Here is a 14623-nt window from a genome sequence, read left to right as displayed (position 1 = left end):
TTTTAATATTATTAATAATCTAGATATATCTAGATTTAAATAAGAATATTTAAATATAATAGTTTCTAATATAGTTCCTAAACTAGAAAATAATTATTTCTTACTAGTTTCTCTTATAATACTTCCTAAAACTACTATAAATATAAGTAAGAAAAGAACCTAGCCTATAACTAATTATATAAAACTTACTAAAAGTAATAAACTTAAGGGAAATAATATTAACTAGCTAATAAAAAGTCTAGAAAAACTATTTATTATTACTATAACTTAAAAGAACCTATAGAAATAACTTAATATAGCTATTATTATAATTTGAGAAGATATTTATAGCCTATTTATATAGCCTAATTAACTATAGTAAATATAATAGTATTAATAGCCTAATAAGTATAATTTAGATTTTTAGAGAAAATATACTAGAAGTTATAATAGAGGTTATAAAGAATAATATAATAATTATAATATTTAAGCTAGATTAGATAAAGGATCTAAATAACTATATTTTAAAAGAAGTTAATTTTAAGTATAATTAGAAAATATTACTTAAATTAATATAGCCTATAATATAGATTTAGAACTAAAAGAACGAATTTATTATAGATATTATAATAGAAATAAGAATAATAATATTAATCTAGAATATATTTATATTTCTTAGTTCTATTATTTACTAATAGAAAAGCTTATAAATTATAAATATATTTACTAATTTAATAAAAAATAATATAAAGAATTATTTAAGCCTAAATAAGAAAATATTTCCTTTTTCTTTATTAGTAAATACTAGTAGTTTAACTAAATTATTTCCTAAGTCTAAAAAGAAGTATTTAATTATAATTTAAATATTTAATCTAAAAATATCTAGAGATTAATAAGAAATATCTAGTTTACTAGATAAGAAAAAGAAAAGATAACTAGCTAATCGGAATTTATATATAAAAGTAAATAAATTATATCTAGGAAATCTAAATAGCTACTTTACCTTAAAGAAAATTATATTAGAATTACTAATACTTTAGGTTCTGGAATTAATAAATAATATTAAAATTTGGCTATAAATAGTATTTTTATTAATACTATAATAGGTTTCTTATTAAGAAAAAGATAAAAAAAGATAAAAATAGCTAAAGAAATTTTCCGAAAATAAGCTAGAATAAAAGAAAAGCTATCTTATATAAGAAGCCAGAAAAATACTACTTTAAAAAATAATAAATAAGAGAATAACCTAGCTAAAAATATAAATATTAATATTTCCGGAAATAAATAAAACAAATTAGAAATCTAGTATATTCTTAATTATAATAAATATAAGACTTTTAAAATTAATATTCTAATAAGATTACTAAAAAAAGTAATTATTTTATTTCTAAAGATTTAGAAAAGAATAAAAATACTTATTAATATTTTAAAAATACTAGATTTAGCTATTATATTTTAGAATTAATAAATTAAAAATAATATTTCTTATTTTATTATTTTATAAATAGGAAATACTATTATATTAAATATAATTAGATATATTAGAAGATTTATAAAGCTAGTAGCTATAGCTTATATAATAAATAAAATATTTAAAGAATTAGAAATACTAGTTTAGGTATCTAATACTAATAGAATTATTTAATTTAAAAGTAATAATATTAATATTCGGATATTACTAGCTTATAAATATATTATATAATTTTTATATCTCTAATTTATATTTTAAGAACCTTAAGGAAATATTAAATATAAAGAAATAATTAATACTAGAGCTAGAGTTAATATTTTCTTTAAAAAGATTTCTAGAAATATTAATAAAATAATATATAATATTATAGATTATTAAATATTTATTATTATTAAAATAGAATTTGAATTTATAGAAATAGTAAAGCTTAGAATTAAGGTTATAAATAGAGTAAAATATAAAGATATATTTTTCCTAATTAAAAAAGTTCTAAAGATTCTATTTAATTAATTATTCTTAATAAAAATAAAGATAAATATTATATATAAAAGTAATAGTTTATAAGATAAAAGATTTACTAATTCTAAAAATAACTAAAATACTTATATTATTATAATTATTTTATTTTTAAAAAATACTAGGAAATAGAAGAAAGTAATAGTTTAAAAGTATTAAGTTTCTAGAATTAAAGAATTAAGTAATATAAAATAGGAAGCTAAAAAAAATTAAAAAAAATAAAGCCTAATATTATAACTAGTAATAATATTAGAGAAAACAAGAAAATACCGGGATTTCTTATAAATTCTTTTATTTTAGGTTTAGAAGTTTAGAAAATTAATAATATTTTTAGAGAAACTAAAATAAAAAAGGCTCTAATTAGAATATTGTTAAAAGTAGTTCCGGATTTAATAGAAAAAGAAATAAAAAGAATATTAAATAAAGATATTTCTAAAGAAAAGATAAAGTAGTATTTTCTAATAATAAAGAAATATATTTCCGAAATTAAGAAATATTAAATCTAAAATTAGAAAGAATTCTAGAATATATAAGAACTAAAGAAAGATATATTAAAATATTAAATAAAAAGATATTCTTTATATCTAACTAGAAAAAAGCTAAGTAAGAAAGTTATAAATTCCGGAAATTAGATAAAAAAAGTATTAGAGAAAATAGTTATAGCTCTTAAAGAAAAAGATAATAATTATAGTTTATTTCTAGTTATAGAAATATAAAAAATAAAAAATAAGAAGATTTAACTAATAAATACTAATAATAGAACTAGAAAAGGCTCTAGTAAATATCCGGACTAATTTAAAAGATCTAAAACTAGAAAATACTTATAGAAATATATTAAGAAATATAAAAACTATTTTTTACTAAAAATATTAGCTATTCTAAAAGATTTAGAACTTATTTCGGAATACCTTAAATAATTAGATATTAGTAACTAGCTTTAGGAAAAAAAACTAGCTATATTCCGAAAATTAATAATTAATTAAGAAAATATAATTATATTTAATTAAAAAGAAATAGGAAAAGTTTATAAGAATATTAGCTTATTTATTCTAATTAAGACTATTAAGTATAAGGCCTAGTAAGAAAAGAATTTCCCGTATTTTAAAGCTCTAGTATTAGTAATAATAAAAATACTATTAGAATATCTAAATTATAAAGTCTTTAAAAAATATAATAAACCTTACTAAAATTTATAGTTTTTAGTTATAAAGAAGATTACTAGAATTTATAGACTAATTAATATTATTATAAAAATGAATTTAATAATCCTATAAAATACTAATTTATTTTTATTTACTAATAAGATTTTAGAGAAATTTACTAGATATATTTATATTTCTTTATTTAATTTCTTTTCTAGATATAATTAACTTATACTAGATACTTATAATAGAGATTTAATTATATTTATAATATTTCTAGGGCTATTAAGAATAACTATACTATTTTAGAGAGTTACTAATTTCGTTATATAGTTTATATAAGTTATTATAACTATTCTAGAAAATCTATTTTCTAAAATTACTATATTATTTATTAATAATATTAGAGTTAAGAAACCTTATATAAACTATAATAAGTAGCTTATTTTATCTGAAATTTAGTATTTTATATTTAAATACCTTTAAAATCTAAATATAACCTTAGATAAAGTTAAATAAGCTAGAGCTAGTATTAGAGAAAAATTATAGTTCTATTATAATAATATTATTATTATTAGCTTTATTTATAAAATACTTAAAAGAAGCTTTTTAAGCTTAGGAATTACTAAAATCTTAAAATAGAAATATTATAATAATATAACTAAAGGCAAGGCATTTATTAGAATTATTATTTACTATTATATTTAAATTAAAGGCTTTATAATTATTACTAAATCTATTTACTACTTAATAATAAAAGATATAATATAGAACTAGGATAATAAATAAAAGCAAGCTATATAAATTCTTTAAGAAAAGCTTATTATTATTCTAATACTTTATAAGTTATATTATAATCTATTAGAAAATTAGGAAATAATTATATTAGTAATAAATACTAGCCTAAATAAATAGAATAGAACTCTTAATTAATATAATAATAAAGAAAAAAAGAAAGTTATATAATATAAGTCTGAAATCTGAAATAATATTAAATAGAAATATAATATTACTAAAAGAAAATATTAAGAGCTAATAAAGTATTTATAGAAAGTATAGTTCTAGCTATATAAAGTTTATTTTATCCTTAAACTAGATACTAATATACTTATTATATAACTAAGTAAAGTGGTTATAGATCTTTCTAAAGCTTTTATTACTTACTAGCTAATATGAATTTAACTATTTGACTTTAAAGTCAAGTATATTAAAGAAACTAAATATATTATTACTAATAAATTATTAAGATACCTATAATAAAAAAGTAATACTAAAGATAATAAGAATATTAATAAATAGTTAGTAATAAAGCTTAATATTATTAGAATAGTACTTATTAAACAAAAAGTTTAGTTAAAGAAAGTAGTTCTAATTTAGTTATATAATATTATTTTAAGAAATCTAATTCCTAAGCCCTTTATTAAATATTTAAATAATAGTATCTAGTTACTAGAGATTAATAATTAAAGCCTTATTATATCTAGAAGTGAATTAGTAATATTAAAAAATAATAAAATCTGAAAGTTATATAATAAAGGCTATAGTCTTTTATATATAACCTTTAGTAAAATAATAAATAATAATACTAACTCTTATACTTTATTTAATAATCCGACTATTTTACTAGATTTCTTAGATAATAGCTATTCTAAATAATACTAGAATATTATATAATACCTTATAATATTTTTTAGACTAGAAGAAATATCTAGAGCCGAGTTTTAAAAATTAAATAGAGAAGCTTTAAATTATAATATAAGAGATTAATTACTATAAAGAATTATATTTAAAGTATATTTATCTCGACTTATTATTAATAATTAAGAATAAAGAGAGATTATTATTAAAGAGTTATATAATAAGATTAGATATACTAAAAGAAAAAGTACTTTTTACTTAATAGCTAGCTATTATTATTAGGAAAGTTACTATAACTATATATGAAAATATATTAATATTTATAAAATCTATTAGTATAAGAGTAAAAGAAGATAAGAAAAAGCTTTATATTTAATAAAAGCTATATTTCTTTTCTATTACTTTAGAATTAATATAATTAAACTATTAGACTATAAAGAATATAACTTACTAGTTATTATTAGAGATAATTTCTTAGAATAAATTAAGGCTAGATTTTTAAAGAAACCTAACTAGTAAGAAGATTACCAAGTTTATTTAAGAAGAAATTATTTATAGATATAGTTTATTTAAATAGCTTAAAATAACTAGTAAATCGGAATTTAAAGAAATAGTAATTTAGGAACTTAATAAGCTAGAAATTAATAGAATTATTATTTTAACCTATAATTCTAAAGAAAATAATATAATTAAAAGAGGATATTAACTAATTATTTAAGTATTTATTATACTTATAATAAGTAAAAAGAAGCCTTAAATAAATTTACTATTATATATTCTATTTACTAACTAAGTTATTATATATAAACTAATTAGATTCATTTCTTTTATATAATCTATAATAAAGAAATAATATTATTTATAGAAATATACTTTTTAATCTAAAAAATACTTAAATAAGATAAAGTTTATAATAAAGAAATACTTCTAGAAATATATATAAAGCAAATCTAAATAAGAAATAAAGATATTAAAGAAGCTAGAATAAAGAATAATAAATAATATTAAGAGAAAAAGAAGTAATTTAATATTATTTACTAGATTTATTTAAAACCTATTTTTAAAAAGAATTTAGTTCTTATATATAATATTAAATTAATAAATTAAGATAAGTTAAGAAATATAAAACTATTATATTACTAGCTTAGGCTATATAAAGTAAATAAGATCATTTGAGATCTTATATATATTATTTATGATCATCGAAAAGAATTAAAGGGCTCATAAATAAAAATAAATATAATAAAGATTATTATCAAAAGAAAAAGAAATCAAGAATAAATAGAATTTTATAAATAAAATATTCAATATATGAATAATAATTAAAATAAAATCCTTTCATGAATCTTAGATAAAGAAAATTATTTAATGAATTTAATTAAGGAATTATATTATAGAAAATTTTATATCATAATAATTAAGAAGATCATATAATCATAAGAAAATCAAATTAGGCATATTTTTTTTTTTTTTTTTTTTTTTTTTTGAGAGGAGATGACGCTAGTAGAAATAGATAGATGAACATAATACCGTCGGGGGAAGATTGGGAGAGAGGAAGGTTGTACGTAGGATTGATGTAGTAGTGATTATGTTCTAGAGTTACTAGAATTTAGAAAGAGGTAAAATATATCTTTTTTATAGGAGAATTAGAAAGAAGTCCATCTAATAATATGGGCTTTTTCTTAATCTAAAATAAAGGCTTATTATTTTTAATTCTTTATTATCTTTTATTCTTTCTTTCTAACTATTATTTATAATTTTTAGAAAATATTATTATTAGATTACTATTCTAGAAATTAGATAAGCTTTACTATTACTTATTTCTTATTATTATCTTATTATTATTACTAAATAGTATTCTTAATATAAGATTCTATTACTAGATCTTGGGAATTAAATATAAAATATTTCTTTTAATATAAAAATAAATAAGGAATTAAAAAATTATTTTATAAACTCTTAATTCCGAATTATAATAATAAATAATAATTATATTTAGAAATAAAAAGAAAAAAGAAAAAAGAAAAAGGCCTTTTATATATATTTTATTAAACTAGAAATCTTTTAAAAGCTTTACTTGCCTTTTTAATTAGTTATTCTTGCGGCTTATATTAGTCTAAAGCTTAATTATAATATTTATAAATCTCGACTTTAATTTAAATTACTATTATAAGTTTCTTTATAATATCTAAATAAACTTCCTAATTAGAAGTCTTATATAAATAAAATAACCGAACTAGAAGCCTTATAAGAGAAAAGGAAACCTTATTAAATCTAATAGTTATTTCTAAAAGTATTTAATAATATATAATTCTAGGAATTTCTTAAATATTAGATAAACTAGATCTCTCTATTTAAAGCCTATTTTATACTAGAAAACTTATTTCTTCTTTAATATAATTATAGCTATATTTAAGATATATATTATAGTTATTTTAAAAGTATATATTATAATTTAGTTAGTATATTATATATTTCTGCTTTTATATAAAAAGAACTTTTTCTATATAGAACTCTTTCTCTAATTATAATACTATTTTATTACCGGAAACCAGTTATTTTTTTTTAAAAAAAGCTAGTATAATTTACTAATTCTTACTATTAATCTATTTCTTATTATTAAATATTATCTAAATAATTCCTATATCTTTAATACTAATTTGAAATAACTAATCTTTCTATATTTTATATTAATTTTAATATTAACTATTTCAAACTTAATAATAATACTATAAACCTTATTTATATTATCTTATAGTTCTTTTTTTTATAATTACTAAAGCCTTTAATATTACTTTTATAGATATAAATATTATTTTAAAGTCCTAACTAGCTAAATAGTTTTATATTATATAAAATTAACTTTACTAAATACTAAATAAATATAATTAGCTTTTAAAAGAAATACGAATTAGTTTTAAAAGAAATAATACTTTATTCTAAGTTATTTCTTAATTCTATTATTTTAATTTCTTTTCTACTAATACTTACTTTATATTTTTTTAATATTTTTAGTATATTTATATATCTTATCTTTTATATATTTCCTATATTATTTCTTTTTTTATACTATTTTTTGAATTAATAGAAATATTTCTAAATAAATAGGAAATTGAAATATATTTATATTATAAAATTTATATTATTTCCTTTTATATTTTAATACTTTAGATACTATTATTATATTATCTTCTTATTTTCCTATTATTATTATTTAGTTTAGCTTATCTTAATTATTTCCTAGATTATATTTCCTTAAATATATATATTTGTATTTTATTCTATATTTTATTTTCTATAATTATTTCTAATTTATAACTATATTATCTTAAATATATTTAATTATTATATATATTTTCTCTATTATATATATTACTATTTTAGTTTTATTTTCGTATTAGAAAAAAAGAAAAACTCAAATATATATAATACTTTTATATAATTCAAATCTATTTTAATTTATTCTTTATTTTAAAATATATTTAAAAGAAATCCTTATAATCTCAAGAACCTTTAATTCTATAACCTATAATTATTATATTAATAATACTTTTATAATTCCTTTAAAAATAATAAAATAACTAAAAAATAGATTTCTTAAGCTAGTAAAATATAATAGCTAGTTCTTATAAGCTATAATATTATTAAAAGCCTATAAATTAATAGTATTAAAGTTTAGAATATTAAAGAAACTTAGGTAATTATAAAAGGCCTACTAATACAAGAAAAGATAGCTATAATTACTAAATTTAATATAAACATCCTAGATAAGCTAAATAATATATATAATAAACTCTTAAAATAAAAAACCTTTACTAGAAACAGAATTAGACTAGAATTAACTAAGGAAGAGCTAAAGAACTATTAAACTAATAATAGAGAATTCGAGAATATTATTAAAGGCATTTCTAAAAGCAGATAAGAAAAGCTTAATAAAATTAAGACTATAATAAATAGTCTAGAAACTAAAGATTAAAATAGAATTATATTATATAATAAAGCTTTTAGCTAATATATTAATAATATTTATAATAACCTTAGTAATAATATCTATAAGAAGTTATATTTCCTCTTTAAAATAAAAGCTTTAGTATATAAAACTATTTAGTTAATTAATAAAGCTATTTTAGAATATATTAAAGATAAGAAATATTAGAATACTAGTATATTTACTAAATTAGATATTACTAAGATACTTAAGTATACTAAAGCTATTTTGGAACCTAAAGAATTAGTTTTTAAGCTATTATTAGCTAATAATCTCAAGGCTAGATAATATATCTTTAATATTTCTGGAATTCTAATTAAGGGAGTTTATAGTAATAAGCCTTTTCCTGCTTTCTGAAATAAGCCTAAAGAATAGGCCTCTATTATAATTTCAGCTTTAACTTAATCGGATTTATCTAATAAGAATAAAGCTAATTTAATATAGTCTAGTAATAAATCTATTAATAAGACTAATAGAACTAGTATAACTAAATAAGAAGAACCTAGTAAAAAAGAAAAGTAAGCTAAGCCTAAAACTTTTAATAAATAGCAAAAATCTAAATACTAGTCTAAGTATAAGGCTAGTAAAATAGAGGAAAATAAAGAGGAAAGTAAGAAGGAACTCTTTATTCTAAAGAGAAAAATACTGCCTAGAAAGGCTCTTATATTTATATCTAGAATTAGGAAATAGAAAATTAAGAATATTAAATCCGAGAAACTTAAAGATATCTAGTATACCTATAAGATACTAGCTAAATAGAAGTTAATACTTGCTTAGTAAAATTAATATATATTTAAAGAAATATATAATAGTATTTTAGGACCTATTTATAAGTAAGAATATTATAGAATTATTAATAAATTCCTTAAAGCTATTTATATATAATATATTTAGTAGCTTACTAATATTTTCTCTATTAATATAAGATATATTAATAATATTAATAATATTCTAAAGCTAGTTACTAAGATCTATAAAGTTATTAAAGGCAAGAAGTATATTTCTATTATTTAAATAAATAAGGAAATACGGGATTTCTTTTTTGAAATTCAGGAAATTAAAAAATATAAATATAAGTATTATATTTCTAATTAATTCTATTTAAATCTATAGCTCTAATTTAATACTATAGTCCCTATTCCTGAGTCTAATATTACTAATCTAGATATAAATAGTTATATTTATAAGAAAGATTATCTAAAATAGATTAAGAAGCTTAGTATTTAAAAGTTCTTAATAGAGGAAATAGAAATATTATAATTCTATCTCCGAAAAAATAATATAACGAAATATAGAACTCTAGATAATAGTTACTTTATCTTAGCCTCTTAACTTTTAATAATAGATCTATTAATATAGCTCGAATTTTATAAGGTATTAAATAAGTATCTTATTTATCTAATTATTTATTTTTAATTAGCCAGATATTATATTTCTGGAAATATTAATTATAATTAATATAAAGATAATATTAAAGATCTGGCTATTACTAAAGCTTTAAATAGTAAATTCTATCTTAGTAAAAAATATCGGAATATTAGCTATATTTTTCTTATAAATTATAAGAAGGCTACTATCTTTAATAAGAAGTTCTTTAAGAATATTAATTACTTTTCTATTTCCGATAATTTTAAGCCAGAAATAGTAAAGAAAATAGGCAAGTATTTATTAAAAATAATAAAAGAAAAAACTCTAAATATAGTTTATTTAACTAAATAAATAAATGCTTTTAGCTAGGTAATCTATAAGTCTGAAGTTATAGATAAATAATAATTCTCGGATAATATAGAAGCTAAAAAATAGCTTAATAATAATTTATTACTTAATAGGCCTTTTACTATAATTCTAATAAATCTAGTTACTATTAAGAATAAAATATATAAAAATAAAGTCTCTTATAAGATTATTAAAATCTTTTATCTAGAGCTTTTTTCTTTTATTAAAGGTTAATTTAATAATATTACAGATAATATAAAATTTAAAAGAGCTATTTATTTAGAATATATTAGTATAATTTATAATATAATTTATTATAATAAGCCTCTTTAATATCTAATAATAAAGGCAGAAATTAAGTAATAGTTAAAGGCAAATACTAATTAATATAAAGAACTATATTAGATTTAGTATAAAAATATAGCTAAATAGGTTTAAATTACTTTTAAATAAATTCGGAAATATAAAATGAAATTATTTAAAGGTAATAGATCTTATTTTAGATATATTAAAAAGAAATTAGATTAGCTAATAAAGAATAATTCTAATTATTTTATTATTTTAGACTCTAAATAGAATTTTTCTATTAGTTTTAGTACTTAGGAAATAAGTATAAATAAATAGGAAATCAGATATAAATATAATAGGCTATATTCTCTAAAAATTCTATTATTTTAGTAGTTTTAAGATTTTGGTTATATAATAAAAACTGCGGCCTTTTATATATAACTTATAGAAATTATAAAAAAAAGCTAATTTTTTTATAATTTTAAAAAATAATTCCTTTTTAGTATTTAATTAATTAAGCTTTTATATACTATATATTATTTATATTTTATTATTTATATTTTTAATCTTATTATTTTACTATTAAGTTATATTTTATATAGGTTTTTATTTTATTATAGTTTCTTTTTTATAATAAGCTAATTAGTTTTATTTATTATTTCTAAAGTTCTTAAATAATAATAAAAAGTTCCTTATTATAAATTTCGTAATAGCTTTTAATTTCTTAAAAAGCTTTAAAATAGAATATAATTAGATATTATTATTTATTTTCTAGACTTTTTTAAAAAAGTATATTTATAATAGCTAGATTTAAATAATTAGTTTTTAGACAGATTTCTCTATTATATTTAAAATAAAGAAATATTAGAATAGAGAAAAGTAAATTCTTAAGCTAATTAAAGATATCTAGCTAGATTTTATTAAATATAAACTTTAATAAAATATTCTTTTTAGTTAAATAATTCAGAAAATAAGAAATATATTTATAGGCTTAAATAAATCTATAATAGAAGTTATAAAAGCCTAAAAATAATTATGTTTTTCTTTTTATTATAAATTAGTACTAATTTTAGATAATTAAAGTTTTAGTAAAATTTATTTATATATCTTAATTCAAAATAATAAATCCTAAAAATATTATTTTAGAAACTTTAAATTTATATTTATAAATATTAATTTATAATCCGGTATTCTAAAGCTTTTATAAAACTATTCTAATATATTATTAAAAATTTTCTTTTATTCTTAGATAAAATAAATATATTATTAATATAGGCTAAATAAAAGTTATCTAAATAGTTTATTAGAATAATATTAATATATTATTAGAAAGTTACTAGATTATTATAGAATTTAAATAATAGAATTATTAATTTAAAGAATTTATATTTTATTCTAAAAACTACTTATATTATAAAAACTAGTTTTATATGAATTTAATTAAAAATATATTAAATATCTAATTTAGTAAATACTAATAATTTAGCTAATTAGTTAAGTATTTTAATAATAAATAATAGGAAATAGTAATTCTTTTTTATTCTAGTATTTAGCTATTAATAATTAAAATAAAATTATAGCTACTATTTTTCTTTTTAATAAATAAAACCGGTAATAAAAAGAAGAATTTAAATAACTTAATAAAATTCTTTTTTAGATTTTTAATAAAATACTCTTTTATTTTTTCGAGTTTACTAGAGCCTATTTTATAAAAATAGGCTATTTTTATTAAAGGATCTAGTTTATTAAAATAGAGCTTATAATTAAAGAATTAAAACTAGAGAAACTTATTTACTACTTTCTTGAAAAATACTCTAGCTATATTATATAGCTATATAAAAAGAAATATCCGGAGCTCTTAAAGTTTTTTAAAATTAAAAATAATATATTATTAAAAATATCTAATTTATTTATATTTAGAAAATATATTAGATTACTAGTTTAAATATAATATCTAATAAGCTATAATATTAGTTATCTAATTACTATAAGTAATAATAAATATTTCTTTAATTTATAATTTTATTTTTCAAGTATATAATTAATTTTATTAATAATAACTAATCTAATTAAATTACTAGAATTTCTAGTATTTAATTAGAAAGTAGCTATTATAATATAATAAGCTATACTTATTAAAAATTATATTATTTTAGTAGTTTTAAGATTTAAGTTATATAATAAAGGCTATAGTCTTTTATATATAACTTATAGAAATTATATAAGAAAGCTAGTTTTTCTATAAACTTAGAAAATAATTCTTTATAAGTATTTAATTAATTAAGCTTTTATATATTATATATTATTTATATTTTATTATTAAGTTATGTTTTATATTCTAATATACTTTATATAGGTTTTTGTCTTATTATAGTTTCCCTTTTATATATTTTATAATAAGTAATATAGAGAAAATAGAAACTTTATAATTAAGATAATACTTTTATAAAGTTCTAAGAAATATTTATAAGGCGAATTATTAGCTTAGTAAATTAGGAAAGAAAAGAGCTATTATAATATCTTAAGCCTAAGGCTAAAATATTAAGGATATATAAGTATTAATTTTAGTATCTTATATTAATTTCTAATATATCTAGTAAATTAAATATAGATTAGCTATAAGATATAATTACTAGTATAATATATAAAAGTAATAGAAATAGAAGCTAATTATAGAAAGAAAAAAGCAAAGGAAATAAAATAAGAAAAATTATACTAAAATAATATAAGTTAAATCTTAGTTAGAATTAGACTTTAGTACTCGGAAATAAAGTTATATTATTAATTTATATATTAGTTTTAGTTATAATAAAGACTAGAATAAAGGTAGTATTAGTTTTAATAAAAAAGCTTATTTCTAAATCCGGAAAAGATACTTAAAAAAAGAAATATTCTTAATTTTAAGTAAAATAGTAAATAGAAATTAAAAATTAAAAATAAAAAGAAATTAGAAATAAGAAATTATATAAATAAACTAGAGAAGCTTTTAAAGAAAGAAATAGATATTAAATAAAGAAATAAAAGAAAATTTAGAAAAGTCAGAAAAATTAGTAAAATTATATTTATTATTTTTATTATTACTTTTAATAATATTAATAAATATATCTAGTTTAGTAAAATTAAGGGAAAATACTATAGATATTAAGCTAAAGAAATAAGAAAGAAAGTATAAGTAATAGAAATAAGATTAGAAAAGCTATTATTTTATTATTACTAATACTAAAACTTAAATCTTAATTATATCTGTTCCACTCCGTTTACTAATACGAGCGATTTGGTAATCGGGGCTAAGCGAGGGGCCCGATTGCTTGATCGTCTACTTAAGCAAACTCCGGTTTATAAATCCGAGGTCGGATACAAGCGAATTTTGAAAATATTATAATATTTTCAAATTAATAAGTTTATAAAATTCTATTAGTAGGATTTATTAAAATTTATTTAGTTAGTAATACTATTTAAGTAATTTAGCTAAAGCCTTTTATTAGAACTATATATTGTTTTAATTTTAAAATGATTTTTTTAAAATATATAATTATATAAATCTTTTTATCTTTAATAGAATTTAATCTAGGTAATATTTATCTAAGTTTCTTATAAGTATTAATGTTTTTTATTTAATTGAAATCTGGCCTTTGTTCTTTATTAGAAAGTTATATATTATTTTAAAATTAGGCCTTTTTATTAGTAAATTGAGCCTCTCGCTTAGCCCCAATTACTAAATCGCTTATATTAGTAAACGGGGTGAAATATATCTATTATTATTAACTAGTTTCTTTTTAATTTCGGTTCTTAAATTAAAAGATATATTTAAATAGGAAATTAGTTCTTTAGGAACCTTATTAATAGAAGTCTCAGATATAAAAACTTTATAATTAATTATAAAAG

Source organism: Hyaloscypha bicolor, assembly GCF_002865645.1.
Source record: "Hyaloscypha bicolor E unplaced genomic scaffold K444scaffold_117, whole genome shotgun sequence".
Lineage (NCBI taxonomy): Eukaryota > Fungi > Ascomycota > Leotiomycetes > Helotiales > Hyaloscyphaceae > Hyaloscypha > Hyaloscypha bicolor.
This window is presented reverse-complemented; position numbering follows the sequence as displayed.